Source organism: Herpailurus yagouaroundi, unplaced genomic scaffold (genome assembly GCF_014898765.1).
Source record: "Herpailurus yagouaroundi ecotype Mexico unplaced genomic scaffold, PumYag 160, whole genome shotgun sequence".
Lineage (NCBI taxonomy): Eukaryota > Metazoa > Chordata > Mammalia > Carnivora > Felidae > Herpailurus > Herpailurus yagouaroundi.
The window spans coordinates 15,053,536-15,067,878 of record NW_024412401.1 but is presented as its reverse complement, the minus strand read 5'-3'; the positions used below and the strand labels follow the sequence as shown (position 1 = coordinate 15,067,878).

The 14,343-nt window shown below is 34.6% G+C and overlaps 1 protein-coding gene across 4 annotated transcripts in view; it reads left to right on the top strand.

Annotated features, from left to right (window-relative positions):
- The first annotated feature begins 1,242 nt into the window (after positions 1-1,242).
- Positions 1,243-14,343, top strand: part of LINGO2 (leucine rich repeat and Ig domain containing 2) — a 508,494-nt gene continuing 495,393 nt past the window's right edge. For all 4 annotated transcript variants that reach the window (XR_005792499.1, XM_040481442.1, XM_040481440.1 and 1 more), the window contains exon 1: positions 1,243-1,324. The gene's annotated coding sequence lies outside the window, so the exon portion shown is untranslated. The remainder of the gene's footprint in view (positions 1,325-14,343) is intronic.

Genomic DNA, 14,343 nt, shown 5'->3' with positions numbered 1-14,343 from the left:
GTTAATAAGAAATATCCGGGGATAGCTTTTACTGTTTTCTTAGTAAACATACCTCTCTCCTTTACCCTTCTCTCTTTTTGTGTGTTGTGGATGAGAGTTGACACAGAGTTGGGAAATAGCAGAAGACTCATCAAGACAATGAAAAGCCCGATTCTAATTCTAAAAATAACATTTCATTTCCCGTTTTTGACTTTACAATTATTTCAAAACTAGATTCTAGCTTTTAATTGATTGTATTGAAATTTCCTGCATAAATAGACCATAACTATTTTTTTTAATGTCTATTTATTTTGAGGCAGAGAGAGACAGAGCACGAACTGGGAAGGGGCAGAGAGAGAGGGAGACACAGAATCTGAAGCAGGCTCCATGCTCTGGGCTGTCAGCACAGAGCACGACGCGCGGCTCGAACTCAACTGTGAGATCATGAACTGAGCTGAAGTCAGATGCCCAACCGGCTGAGCCACCCAGGCGCCCTGACCATAACTATTTTTTAATGTTTATTTATTTTTAAGAGAAAGAGAGAGAGAAAGCTAGAAAGGGATGAGCAGAGAGAGAGGGAGACAGAGGATCTGAAGGAGGCTCTAGGCTATGTGCTGACAGCAGAGAGCCCTACACCTGCCCGAACCCACGAACCACGAGATCATGACTTGAGCTGAACTCGGATGCTTAACCGACCAAGTCACCCAAGAGCTGCTAAACCATAACTGTTTTTGATAACAGATTATGAGATTCCTCCGATGATAACTACTGAAACCATGAGGAATAATCTGAGATTTGCATGTTGACTTCATTGTCAAATTAACCTTTCCAATGGCAGGTTGATTGACAAGGTAAAAATACTTGCTCCTTCAGGTCTACATTGTAAAAAATTATAACACAATAACATTTTGCCTTCTGGAGTGAAAGACTGAAGTCTTCAGCTATATCAGTGTATTTGAACATGAGTTTCATCCATTTATCTATTTAATAAAAAAGGAAGTAATTTAACGAATACCTGGGTGGTAGATACTTCCTCACGTTCTGAGAATTCCAAGATAAAGATGACAATGTACTTCCTTTCAAGATGCAAGACCCTAAATATGTGAAGTGGATTAATCCCTATTGTGGTTCTTTAAAAGCTTTATAAAACAGGTGCTATGCAAATTTGAATTGTTATTGTTGTGGTCATTAATATATGAAGATCCTTCTAGAATCAAGTATCATTTTTTAACATGTTTTATTTACTTATTTTTTGATAACCTAGAAATAGAGTCATGCGAAGCAGGTCAGAGAAGAACATGGAGAGCGGCCACTGTCAGCATGAGGAGCCCAACAAATCAGCCTGGTAAGTGGCAAAAGTGATGCCTGGGTATCTTTTACTTTGTGTCATTACATCTGCCAATATTGTTTTTCATGTAAAAATCCCACATAGTTCACAAGCAAAAATAAGAATGCATCTAAAAGGAGACTGTGACATTCATTCTCTTTATTTACTTCAAAGACCTTAGGGAGATGGTATTCTGCAGGAATAGGCACACATTTTGTTACAGACAGACATGGTATTATAGTAGTTTCATGACTTTGTGGCAGTTGCTTACTTCTTTGAGTCTTATTTTCCTTGTTTGAAAATGGAGATTATGGCAGTTATCTTATGTTTTCCTAAGAACTACATAAGAAATTGCATGTAAACAATTGATTTGTTTCCTTAGCATAGAAAAAGAGCTTAAAGATATAAGATTAATATTTATTGAATATTTTCCATGTGCCAAGTACTAAATGCTAACCACTTTACTGCATTGTTTCATTGAATACTCACAACAATGCTTAAGGGTAGAAGCTATTATTACTCTGATTTTACAGATGAAGAAATTGTACTATTAAAAATTATATGACTTGTCTTTAAATCACATACTACTCTGATAGTTGTTTGCGTGCAGTCCTGTCTAATGCCAGAGTTTCTGTACTTGTATTCATTCATAAAGTCAGCAAACATTTACTGGCTATCTAACAAATGCCAAGCTTCTTTTAGCTGAGTTGCCATGCTACTCCCAAATGCTTAGTGCTTACAATATAATAGCTGTATATTTATAAGAGACATTATAGCTTACAAATAATTTATGAGTAAGTAAAATTGTTTATTACTGGCACACCTTGTATGGAAGACAAAGTAGGGGTCACTATATATATTTTAAAGATGGAAAAATTGAGGTCCCTCCCACGAGATTAACTGGCTCACTGGATGTCTTACAAGCTCAGTGTTTCTCAAACTCTATGGTTAAGGGTCAGTTTTGTTGTTGTTGTTGTTGTTGTTTTAGTTGTTATTTAAATTCCAGTGAGCCAACATACAGTGTAATTTTAGTTTCGGGTGTACAATACTATGATTCCATACAATACCCAGTGTTCATCATAAGTACACTCCTTAATCCTCATCACCTATCTCATCCATGCCTCCACCCTCTAATAACCATCAGTTTGTTGTCTGTATTTAAGAGTATGTTTCTTAGTTGGCCTATCTCTCTTTTTTCCCTTTGTTTGTTTGTTTTGTGTCTTAAATTTTACATATGAGTGAAATTATATGGTATTTGTTCTTCCCTGACTTACTTATTTTCCTTAGCATAAGACTCTCTAGCTCTATCCACATCATTCCAAACGGCAAGATTTCATTCTTCTTTATGGTTGAGTAATATTCTGTATATCTATCTATATATCTGTCTAAATGTATGTATCTAAATGTCTATATCTGTATCTGTATCTATATCTATCTATGCATATCTACAATATCTTTATCAATTCCTCATTTGATGGACACTTGGTCTGTTTCCTTAATTTGGCTATTGTAGATAATGCTGCTATAAACATTGAATCTGTTGCAGACTGAATGTTTTTGCAAACATTAATTACTAGAGAAATAAAATGATCAAAAGGCAGACACAAAATACCCAAGCCCACATTTTTATTAATTGTCATTATTCTGTAGACATAAAATTATAAAATAGGTATAAAAATTTTTAATGCTTTCTCTCCATACTCTATTTTCCATACTCCTTGTGGTGCAGATCGGTTAGCATTTGCAGACTAACACTAGCCTGTAGACCAGACAGCAAGCCTTACAGCACCACTGATAGTCCTAATATGAGGCAGACCTAATGTTCAATCCTAGACCTTCGTTTTTCAGATGCAGCCCTTTTCATGTTACTTCATAGAGCCTCAACATACAGCCAGAAACCTGTATTATGGTCTAAGGTACAAGAAGATCAAATTCCTAATTGTTCAAATGAAACAAGTGCAAGAAGACTGACAATGACAAAGTATCTTTACAGAGTTATAGGAAATAATTGACATTAAAAAATGGAAAAACAATTGGAAGTTAATAGGAATGATTTCTTTTAAATTTACCTATCATAAATCAAGACTTAAAATTTTTAATAAGTGATGTTAAAAGAATTTCTCAAAATATGTTTTTTGTCTCTTCTTTTTTCATTCTGTCTAGTGTTGGAAAAGAGAAATTAGGTTGTATTTAGAATACTGGGCCTTATCAGTTCCCAAGCAGCGTAGAGACCTTATATAACTCTAAGAGATAAAAGTGGCTCTTGGCCAGCTACAAAATGAAAATGAACTCATCTCACCACAACATTGAAAGGGCCTGAAAATAAATGTTACTTGTTCATTTCAAAAACTACTAAAGAAAATTGCAGCACTTTTGGTACACAGTAAGATGCATATTGCGTCAGCAATGAAAATTTACTTTGTAAGATGGTTTTGTGGCTTTCTCAGTTCTACTGAAATGGATCCAAATATTTACATGTGCTATTTTATTACATGCGCCATCTGTGTCAAAGTAGGATTGTACAGATATTCAAGAATAACTTTGGTTGTGAGTAAATATTAGAGGAAGATTAAATTTTTCTCCAAATGATGCTGGTGGATTTTTTTTATCATAGTTTAAGATGTCAGAAATATTTGTTCTTTTACAGTTCCACCAACTTAACAGTGCTTGATGGAGCTTAAAATGGCTATAAGGGTGTAGAGATGGTGGAAATTTATGACAACATTCAAAACTGGGACTTTCAGCCAATACGTTATTATCTTCTGGAGAGACTTCCACATCACTAAATAGAAATTCACAATCTAAAGCAGAGCAAATAAAAATATGGCCTTAAATAATATAGACAGACTCTATGGCCTCCACTTACTTTTTTTTAAAGCTTTTATTTATTTATTTTGGGACAGAGAGAGTGAGAACAAGGGAGGGGCAGAGAGAGAGAGAGAAAGAGAGAATCCCAAGCAGGATCCACACTATCAGCCCAGAGGCCCACATGGGGCTCAGACTCATGAACCATGAGATCATGACCTGAGCTAAGATCAACAGTCAGACGCTTAACTGACTGAGCCATCCGGGCACCCCAGCCCTTCACTTTCTGCACCCTGACTCACAGATCCAAGAATGGTATCACTGAGAAAGTTAGGTAGTCATACCTGTTCACTCCTCTTCAGTCAGTGCCTTTTTATCCATTTGAGGATTATCTCTCTTACTCCCTCTCACTCCTTACATCCAAGGAGAAAGTTAGATAGTCCCAATAGACATTATACATGCAGTGATAATGGGACTAGAGACAGTAGTACTGTGTGTGTGCATGTGTTTGTGTAATACTTATTAGATCAGGATCAGAGGACCAAGAATTGGGAGAGAAGATGGTCTATCAACATTTTAGTAGGAGTGCTTTATATAACTGCCTGCTACTGCTTAGAATTTGGGCCTGAGGTTGTTCACAATCTACATTTCAACAGTGAAGTATAGTAGATGCTTTCTTCTAAAAACTAAGTTATCAGTAGGACCAAGAGCTAAGGGTCAGTCTTAGGTCTTATTTGTTGAAAAACACTACCCTTCAATAGATTTTTATCACATGTTCCAGTCAGGAAACAAGCAATAACAACCATAACAAAGCTGGATAGTGATTATGTGACACAAGAAATGGAAAGCCTCAGAGGTAAAACAAATGTAAAACAATGAGTTAATACAGAAAAAAGAAAAAAAAATATTTTAGAAAAAATTTTGTCATCCTTACAAATGCATTGATTGACTTAGAAATAGAAGCCATAGAAATTGAAAAAGTTGAAATGCAAAGAACTGAGAAAAAACAGAAAATGTAACAGACGAAGTAAATCTGCCTTTGGAGGCAACAAATAATGTAATCAGCTTTGTGGAAAGCAAACTGAATAAGCACTCCTAGAGTGCAGAGGACCAGGACAAATGAGGAAATGATGAAAAAAAATTACCAATATGGAAAAGAAAAATCAAACATGCAGGCAATTATTTATGAGAAAAAGAGAAAAGGAATAAAAAAAAGCAGTCATCAAAGAATCACTAGGAAAAAAAAAAAGGCTTGTTCAAGAAAGAAATAGGCAGGGTTTTAAAACTCTAGATTTTATTTGCTAAGATCTAAGATTTTTTTTTTTCATATTGCATCAGAACTTCCTATTCTTTAAAAGTTAGGAAAATCTAGGGGTAAACTGACAAAGATTATTGTGAATCTGATAGTCTTGTGGGTTTCTTTGCTTGATATAGTGCTTCATGCTTCTGGACTATACAAGCTTGGTCTATTCAGGTTTTCTTGTTTTCCTTAGACAATTTTGATAATTTGTGTTAACCTAGAGAAACTGTCAATGTTGAATACTTTTCCATGCATGACCATACATTTATAAAAAAAAGAAAAGACTTGAGGGCTGCCTGGGTGGCTCAGTTGGTTAAGTGTCATAAGTCTTGATTTCAGCTCAGGTCATGATCTCACGGTTCATGACTTTGAGCCCTATCAGGCTCTGTGCTGATAGGGTGGAGCCTACCTGGGATTCTCTCCCTCTCTCTTTCTCTTTCTCTCTCTCTCTCTCTCTCTCTCTCTCTCTCTCTCTCTCCCCCTGCCCCACTCATGTGCCTGCTCTCTCTTTCAATCTCAAAAAAATAAACAATAAAAAAGAAAAATACTTGAAGTCAATGCATCAGTGAAATAATGATTAATAAGTTATTTTAATTTTTCTATCTTAATCTCTTCTATTTTCTGACATAGAAAAAAGTCATATCTCATTGGTTAATCAAAGGTTTTATTGAAATATACTTAAGAAAAGTGCACAAGGTGCACCTGCGTGGCTCAGTCGGTTGGGTGTCTGATATCGGCTCAGGTCGTGATCTCACAGTTCGCAAGTTAGAGCCTTGCATCAGGCTCTGTGCTGACAGTCCGGGTCCTGGAGCCTGCTTCAGATTCTGTGTCTCCCTCTCCCTTTGCTCCACCCCTGCTTGCTCTGTGTCTTTCAAAACTGAATAAACATTTAAAAAAAAAATTAAAAAGACCAGTGCACAAATAATAGGTAAACAACTCAATAAATATGGCATAGCCCACAAACATGTGTAATGACCACTCAAATTAGGAAATAAAATCTAACCAACAAAATTGAAGGTGCTCTTTTCTTTCTGATCATAAATCCCAATCCTCTATAAGGAAACCACTTTTCTGAATTCTAATATGGTACATTATTTTACATTTTTTGAGTTTTATAAAAAGGACTGATAGAGTTTGTTCTTTGTGTACTTCTTGATCTCAACATTATTTATGTGAGATTTCTATGTACAGGAGTAATTTAGTTTTCAGTGCTATCTGCTATTCCATCATGGCCAATCTTTAGTGCTTCCGGTCTTCTATATGCCTTTTGGGACATGCAAGTGCACATTTCTATTGGATGTACAATTATATGGGACTTTTGTGTTCATTTTTAGTCAATAACTACTAATTTTCCAAACTGGCATACTAATTTATATGCCCACCAGCAAGGTATATGCATTCTGGTTGGTCTGTATCCTTACCATGCTTGGTAATTATCAGGGATTTTTATTTTATCCATTATGTTGGGTGTGTTGTGCTATCCCATTGTGGTTTTAAATAACATTTCCATAATTGCTGTTAATTGTGGTATTGCTACTCCACATCAACATTCTCTGGGTACTTCCAAACTAAAAGGCAAATGGAGATTTAGAGGAGGTATTAAGAACACTAAATGAAAATTTGATCTGAAGGGACCTAAAATTCCCCTTTACCTAGGAAATGTTTTAAAGTATTTAATAATGTCTGTTATTAAATGTATGGAAGCCTAGCAATCTCATTCAACTTAAAATCCAACTTACCAATTTTGCTGAACTTCTACTTTCCCTTTAGCTAATTAATGCAAAGCAATCTATCAATTTTGTCTTGTTTTATTGGTTACAAACCAATCTTATGAGAGTAGAATCACAGTTGGATGGTGATGATTGGAGTTTGTTGCAAGAGAGCGATTGCACACTCCATTTCCGTGTTGGGAAAACTAATTATTTGCCCAGCCATTTGAAACTAGGGATGACACATGGGCAATAGGCATGGAAACAATCCAGGAGGGCAGCGTTCGTGTCAGATTTTGACAGAGGGCCTAGGTTTTTCACCTATGCAGCAAGCGTGACAGCTCCATCACTTTTCCAGGCATTTCCTCTGGTGGGCTGTGCAATGGCTCATTTGCTTCCAGCACTTCTAGTTTCCAAACAGTGTGAGTGTTTGGCTGATGTGTTATTGAGACAATTTAGATGTGATACTAGGTTGTGAAATGGCATGTTTTATTTTTAATGAAACCATATTATCAGAAATTAGCTTGATCAGATTTGTGGTTGCCCGAGGCAGGGGTAGGGGGTGGGGGAGTTGGATGAATGTGATCAAAAGGTACAGACTTCTCGTTAGAAGATAAGTAAGTACTGGATATGTAATGCACAGTATGATGACTATAGTTAACACTACTGTATGCTCTATTTGAAAGTTGTTAAGAAAGTAGACATTAAGAGTTCTCATCCAAGGATAAAAAAAACACATTTTTTCTTTTTTTTTTTTTTGTATCAATATGAGATGATGGATATGAACTTACTGTATTAATCATTTCACAATATTTGTAAGTCAAGTCACTATGCTGTGTATCTTAAACTTACAAAATGCTGTATGTTGGTTATATCCCAATAAAACTAGGGAAAAAAGTAATTAGCTAGATCCAAATGCACTATTGTAATGCAATGTACATAATATAAAATTTACTATTTTAACCATTTTAAGTGTATAGATATGTGTTAGTGGACATCTTCACATTGTTTTGCAATTGTCACCATCATCTATCTCCAAACCTTTTCCATATACCAACCTCAATCACATGCAAACATTCTACTACTTTATGGTTTTACCACCCTTATATGTATAGTGTGTATCCATTAACACAGATGTATAGTTATTTCTTATGAATTTGTCTTTTAAATCTTGTAGAAAACAAAGTGTGAAGTTATAAGCCAAAATTATAACAGTATTGTTTATTATATTGTTTTGCATATTTACTTTTACCAGAGAGTCAGTATGGTCTTTGTGTCAAACTTGTTCCAGCTACATTGTTTGCTACTCTAACATATGATTAAAGGGAGAAAAAGCTGATATTAAGAGTCAACTAAGTTGAATTTTTTTTTATTGGTAGATCAAGTCTTCTTCATTTGTCTCTGAGTCTTACCACCAGAGTTAGTTTTGAATTAATTATTTATAAGCAATAATTTTAGTAATGTTTAATCAATGTCTAGCACCATTCCTGTGGCTAAGCGATGTGTGCATGATATAGAGGTGTCTGGGTAATTTTATTTATGCCTTCTGTTAGATTTAATAAAAGAAAAGAAACCCTGAAATTCAAGTAACATATTAGTGAAATCAATGCTCTGCTGAAAGTCTAAGGTAGTGAGCTATTAATTCATTTTCCATAGCCATCTTCTTACCCTAAAATAAAAACCTGACAAATGGCCTTAAATAAGAATTTCTGAAAAGCTTTATTAACAAAGAAATAAACATAATTGAGAGGAATTATGGAGATTATGATCCATTCATTTAGGCATCTCCATTTTCCCCAGTTGTGCCCTGATGTCATTTACAGATTTCTCCCCGAAAACATGGCTTTAAAACAGGAACACTTGTAATCAGTTTTACATAAAGTGAACTCTATGTTTAGCCTATGCTAAAGAAACAAAAATCACTGGAAATAATAGTCATGTAAAGCATTGGAAAAAAAAATTAGATGGAATTATTAAAAAGGGGAGAGTTCAGGGGCACCTGCGTGTCTCAGTCGGTTGAGCATCCAACTTCAGCTCAGGTCTTTTGGTTTGTGGATTTGAGCCTCACATCAGGTTCTGTGCTGACAGCTCAGAGCCTGAGCCTGCTTCGGATTCTATGTCTCCTTCTCTTTCTGCTCCTCCCAGCTCGTGCTCTGTCTCTCTCCCAAAAATAAATAAACATTAAAAAATTTAGAGTGGGAGAGAGAGCCAAAGCATAAGAGACTCTTAAAAGCTGAGAACAAACTGAGGGTTGATGGGGGGTGGGAGGGAGAGGAGGGTAGGTGATGGGCATTGAAGAGGGCATCTTTTGGGATGAGCACTGGGTGTTGTATGGAAACTAATTTGACAATAAATTTCATATAATAAAAAAAATAAAAAAATAAAAATATATAAATAAAAACAAAAAATTTAAAAACAAGTGCGGAGGGAGTGCTGAATTCTCATCCATTCAAACAACTATTACATAAAACTTAGATTTCATTTCTATTCATGCATATTTATTCTTCAAGAAAAATGAACATGTAAAAACCCTTCTAGGCACATTATTATCATTTTCCTGGCAAAAGAAAAGAAAGAGAAGTAGTTACATCATAACATTGGAATAGAATTTATGCCAATCACTCTATAGTGATACAGTGATATAGCTTGGATTCTGTGATACATAGAATTCCTTTGTTTATTTAATTACAAGGAGAAAAAATAACTGAACTTTGTGCTATGAAATCGGGGTTCATGGCATAGACTAGCAGGATTATGAAGTGACAAAAGTTTCCCTGAACAGAATGGCAGTTTCTTTCCAACCCTGGATGTTAGAAAAATGTTTTGTCTTGATGGATTCTACAAAACAAAATCCTAGCAAGATACTGATCAAGCAAATTCATAGAAACATTCTTGATAAAGTGTCATTGATGTATTCTTTTCTTATACAGGCATAATATGAAGTACATTAAAATGATAACAAGCTTGTTTCTTGTAAATTCAAATGACAAAAAAAAATAAGTCTTTATTAGGACAGGAAGAAGTGAATACAAGATACTTTTTTTTTGAAAACACTTTTTTTTCTCTTTTTTATTTCAAGTTTTTATTTAAATTCAAGTTAGTTAACATAAAGTGTAATCCTGGTTTCAAGAGTAGGAAATCACTTACAGTGCTCATCATAACAAGTGCCCTCCTTACCACCCATCACCCATTTAGCCAGTCACCCCTCCACCTCCCTCCATCAACCCCTATTTTGTTCTCTGTCATTAAGATACTTTAAATTTATAAGCTCCATTGACATTTTTCCCTGTCAACTATACTCAATTAAAACAGCTAATATAGACTTACATTAATTTAATTAAATCACTATATAATCCCTTAACTTCTTTTTTTGATCATTGAATTATAAAACTCTCTGATAAGTCAACTTGTCTTCTCCTCTTCACGGAAGCCATATCAAGTGAGCATTTTTCACACAACTACAAAGTACGTGCACACACACACACACACACACACACACACACACACACGTCTGTAAATTCAAGTAAAAGTCCATGATTTTGCATTTATAGCAGCTCAGATGACCTTTCTACAGACCATTCTCTTCTAACCTTCAAGGCTAAATCTTTTTACTTCATGTAACTTGGTCCTTTACTCACTAGAAATGCAAAATACTAATATACCTAAAATCCAGACTTTTGATCAGCCATATTGGAAGATAGGCAAATGTTTTCCTCCTTTTCACTTTTTATTCCTTTTTCCAATTTTTTTTTTTTTTTTGCCTAGTGATCCAACGTCTTTTCCACTGACATCTCACTCCCTTAACAAATCACTTATATTTTAGGTATCAGATGAAAAGAATTTGATAAATTACTTCATATTAAATTGAAACTAATGGTTAGGCTCTACTTTATAATAGTATTTTCCTTTAGTGAAGATATTACATACCTATACAAGGAATTATAGGCTCTCATGATAAAAACTAGAGGCAATATTTATTTACTCTAAAATTTGTGTGATCATAAACTTTGTTGTCCAAACTAAGAAATCCTTGATAGTGAAAAGGACACTATTAATAGTTGCACGGGGATAACAGTATAAACTGGGACTGTGCCTGGCAAATCAGAACATATGGTCCCTCAGCCTACAATGTCAATTCCTAGCCCTAGGCTTTTCTATCCAAAGTATCCAGCCCTTCATATGGTTCCCACAATTTGCAGATATATGCTATTTTGTAAAACTTCATTCAAAACAAATGGGGTGTATTGTCATTAAGGTATCCCTGAGATGACTTAGAAATTTTAGGCTAGGTAATTTTCTAGATTTTAGTATGGAAAATGTGGTTGGTATTAGTATAGTAGATGGCTAGTGCAGTATGTGGTCCCTTGAAAATGCATTGAACTTGATTTCTACTTGTTTCTATCCTTTAAAAGCCAAGTTACTGTATGAATTTACATTACTTCATTGAGCCTCTATTTCTTGTCTATAGAGTGGTGGAGGAAAGTAATTAGAATTGAGGATGCTTAAAGATATTTCCAGCACTGATATTCTGAGTCTGAGCAAGAGTTATGATAAACTTTCCTATTTCCAATAAATAATACCACAGACTAAAAAAATCATTTATATACAATTTATGTCAATTTTTAGATCCCTCTAATAATGTCTGAGGAAAAGGGGGACAAATCTTCAAATCCATTTTCCCCCTATTATTATATTTGTTTATGCACCAAGTGTGTTTGATCTCTGTTGAAAGTGAAATGCCATTGGAAATTCCACTATAAGATATTTTGGTGAGAATATGATGAATGTTGGTGCAGCATGGGACCCCGTTTATTGATTATGAAATGAAAATAAGGGTGCTACTTTTTGTTTTATTGATTATTAAAACATGATTTAAAGCATGTTGTCTGTAATAATTCTGTATTATACTGCAGAAAAGAATACCATTTTGGGGACTCTGGAATGATTTCTGACAATAATAAAGGTTATATAATTGTTCTTTCTTTGCCTATGCAGTCATAGATAGGGTTAGGTTCTCTGGAAAGACCATTCAGTTTCTCTGGTTCTAGGATTAAAAAAATATCATGAGTTAGGAGTGAGGTTAAGCAAAGATAAACGTTGGTATTAAGTTAAGGATAACTTTGGAAGAGAACCAACACAGGGTTTAGAAGCTGACGGATCATAGTTCAAATTTTGGCCCCACTGGTATTGGCTTTGTAACCTTATATCCAGTTACTTATCTTCTTTGGACCTTAGTTCCCTCATATGTAAGGTGGACTGTTGATATCTAACTCATGGAATAGTTATAAATAATACAAACAAGTAGAGCTGTTGCAATAACTTTAATGTCACATATCTCAAACCATTTACTGTTTCTTGCTTGAGAATATGGAACAAATATAATCAGGAACTGCTACTTCAGCCACTTGTCTTTGGATCTTGTTATTTTTCGTAATCTTTGTACTAGACTCTTATAAATTGTCCCTGTGTCCTTGCTCCTCCTCACCCCAAATGAAATCATTAATGACCTAATTTGCAAGCTGTGCTGATGTCAGACAAGCTGATGTATCAGTTGGTGGGAATGACTCCTATCTTTCAGGACACCAGTGCCAAATATTTGGTACTTATTAATCTCTTTGCATCCTAAATAATCCAACATGCCTTTTTATTTTATTTTATTTTTTTAGTTTTTAGTCATTTGTAATAAAAATAAATGAATATGTGTCTAGTCTAAGTCATGGATACTTTATTTGACACAAAATGTGTTAAAATCTTTGACAGAATAAGTGAAAATGTAAGATGCCCTAAAAGGCTAGAACACACCATTTTATAGGAACCCCCTAAATAACTGACAGTGAGGGATGAATGGCAGGGGGAGAACATGGAGGTTGTGAAAAGACCTGTTTGTATAGCACTTTAGGCTCCCACTGAGGTCAATCAAGAATTGTCTTATTATTTTCTCAACATTGTGTAATATGCTCCAAATGCCCATCTTGAATATTATTTTGATTTGTATTCCTTTAGAATAAACTTCAATTTCCAGTACTATCTGCTATCATTGTATGTTGTTATAATGGTGAATCAAATATTTGTGGCAGATTAGATTTCTCTTTGTATTGGGAGAAAAAAAGGAAAAGAAGATGACAAGGAAGGAGAAGCAGGAGTGGATTTGTGCCCAAGTGTTTAGGATCATAGTATAGTTGCAATGGTATCTGGGTACTTTTAACCTATGGAGATTATTTTTTTAATTCACAAACTTTTAAAATTAATTTTTAATTAAATTGTAGTTATGATAGAGACCTGGGTTTCTAGACATTTTTAATCTACTTGTAATATGAGGTGGAGTTCTTGGTAACTTATCTTTTTTTCAAAGTTTTTATTTAAATTCCAGTTAGTTAACATATAATGTCTTATTAGTTTCAGGTGTAAAATATAGTGATTAATCACTTCTATACAATAGTCAGTGGTGATCACAAGTGCACTCCTTAATCCCCATAATCTATTTCAGCCATCCCCCAACCCACCTACCCTCCAATGACCCTCAGTTTGTTCTCTTTATAGTTAAGAGTCTGCTTAGTGGTTTGCCTCCCTCTCTCTTTTCCCTTTGCAATATTTATAGCAGCATTATCTACAATAGCCAAATTATGGAAACAACCCAAGTGTCTGTGGACTGATGAATTCATAGATAGATAGATAGATAGATAGATAACATATACATATATAAATAATGTATATTTCATATACATATATACATAATATATATTACATATATATACATACATACACACAGAGTGGAATATTACTCAACCATAAAAAAGAATGTTATCTTGCCATTTGCAATGATGTAGTTGGAGATAGAGTGTATTATGCTAAATGAAATAGGTAGGTCAGAGAAAGACAAATACCATGTGATTTCACTCATATGTGGAATTTAAGAAAGATAACATATTTTCTTAACTTCCCCGCACTTGTCCTGCAGGCTGGAATAAACATCTTACCATAGAATACCATCCATCTTGAAATCTCTTGTCAAATACCCATACATTAAATAAATTAATTCCCAAGGGAGAAGAAAATATCTTGTTGTAAATGTACCATATTTAACGTTGTATTTTCATTGAAAGAACATTTTTCTACCTGCATCGCATGAAGATTTTCAGTTTGCTCATTTTTTCCCTACTGCACTCCATTCTTATGTATAATCCTAGTTGCATCTTTCAGTTTTAAGAAGTAGCCTCTTGGGG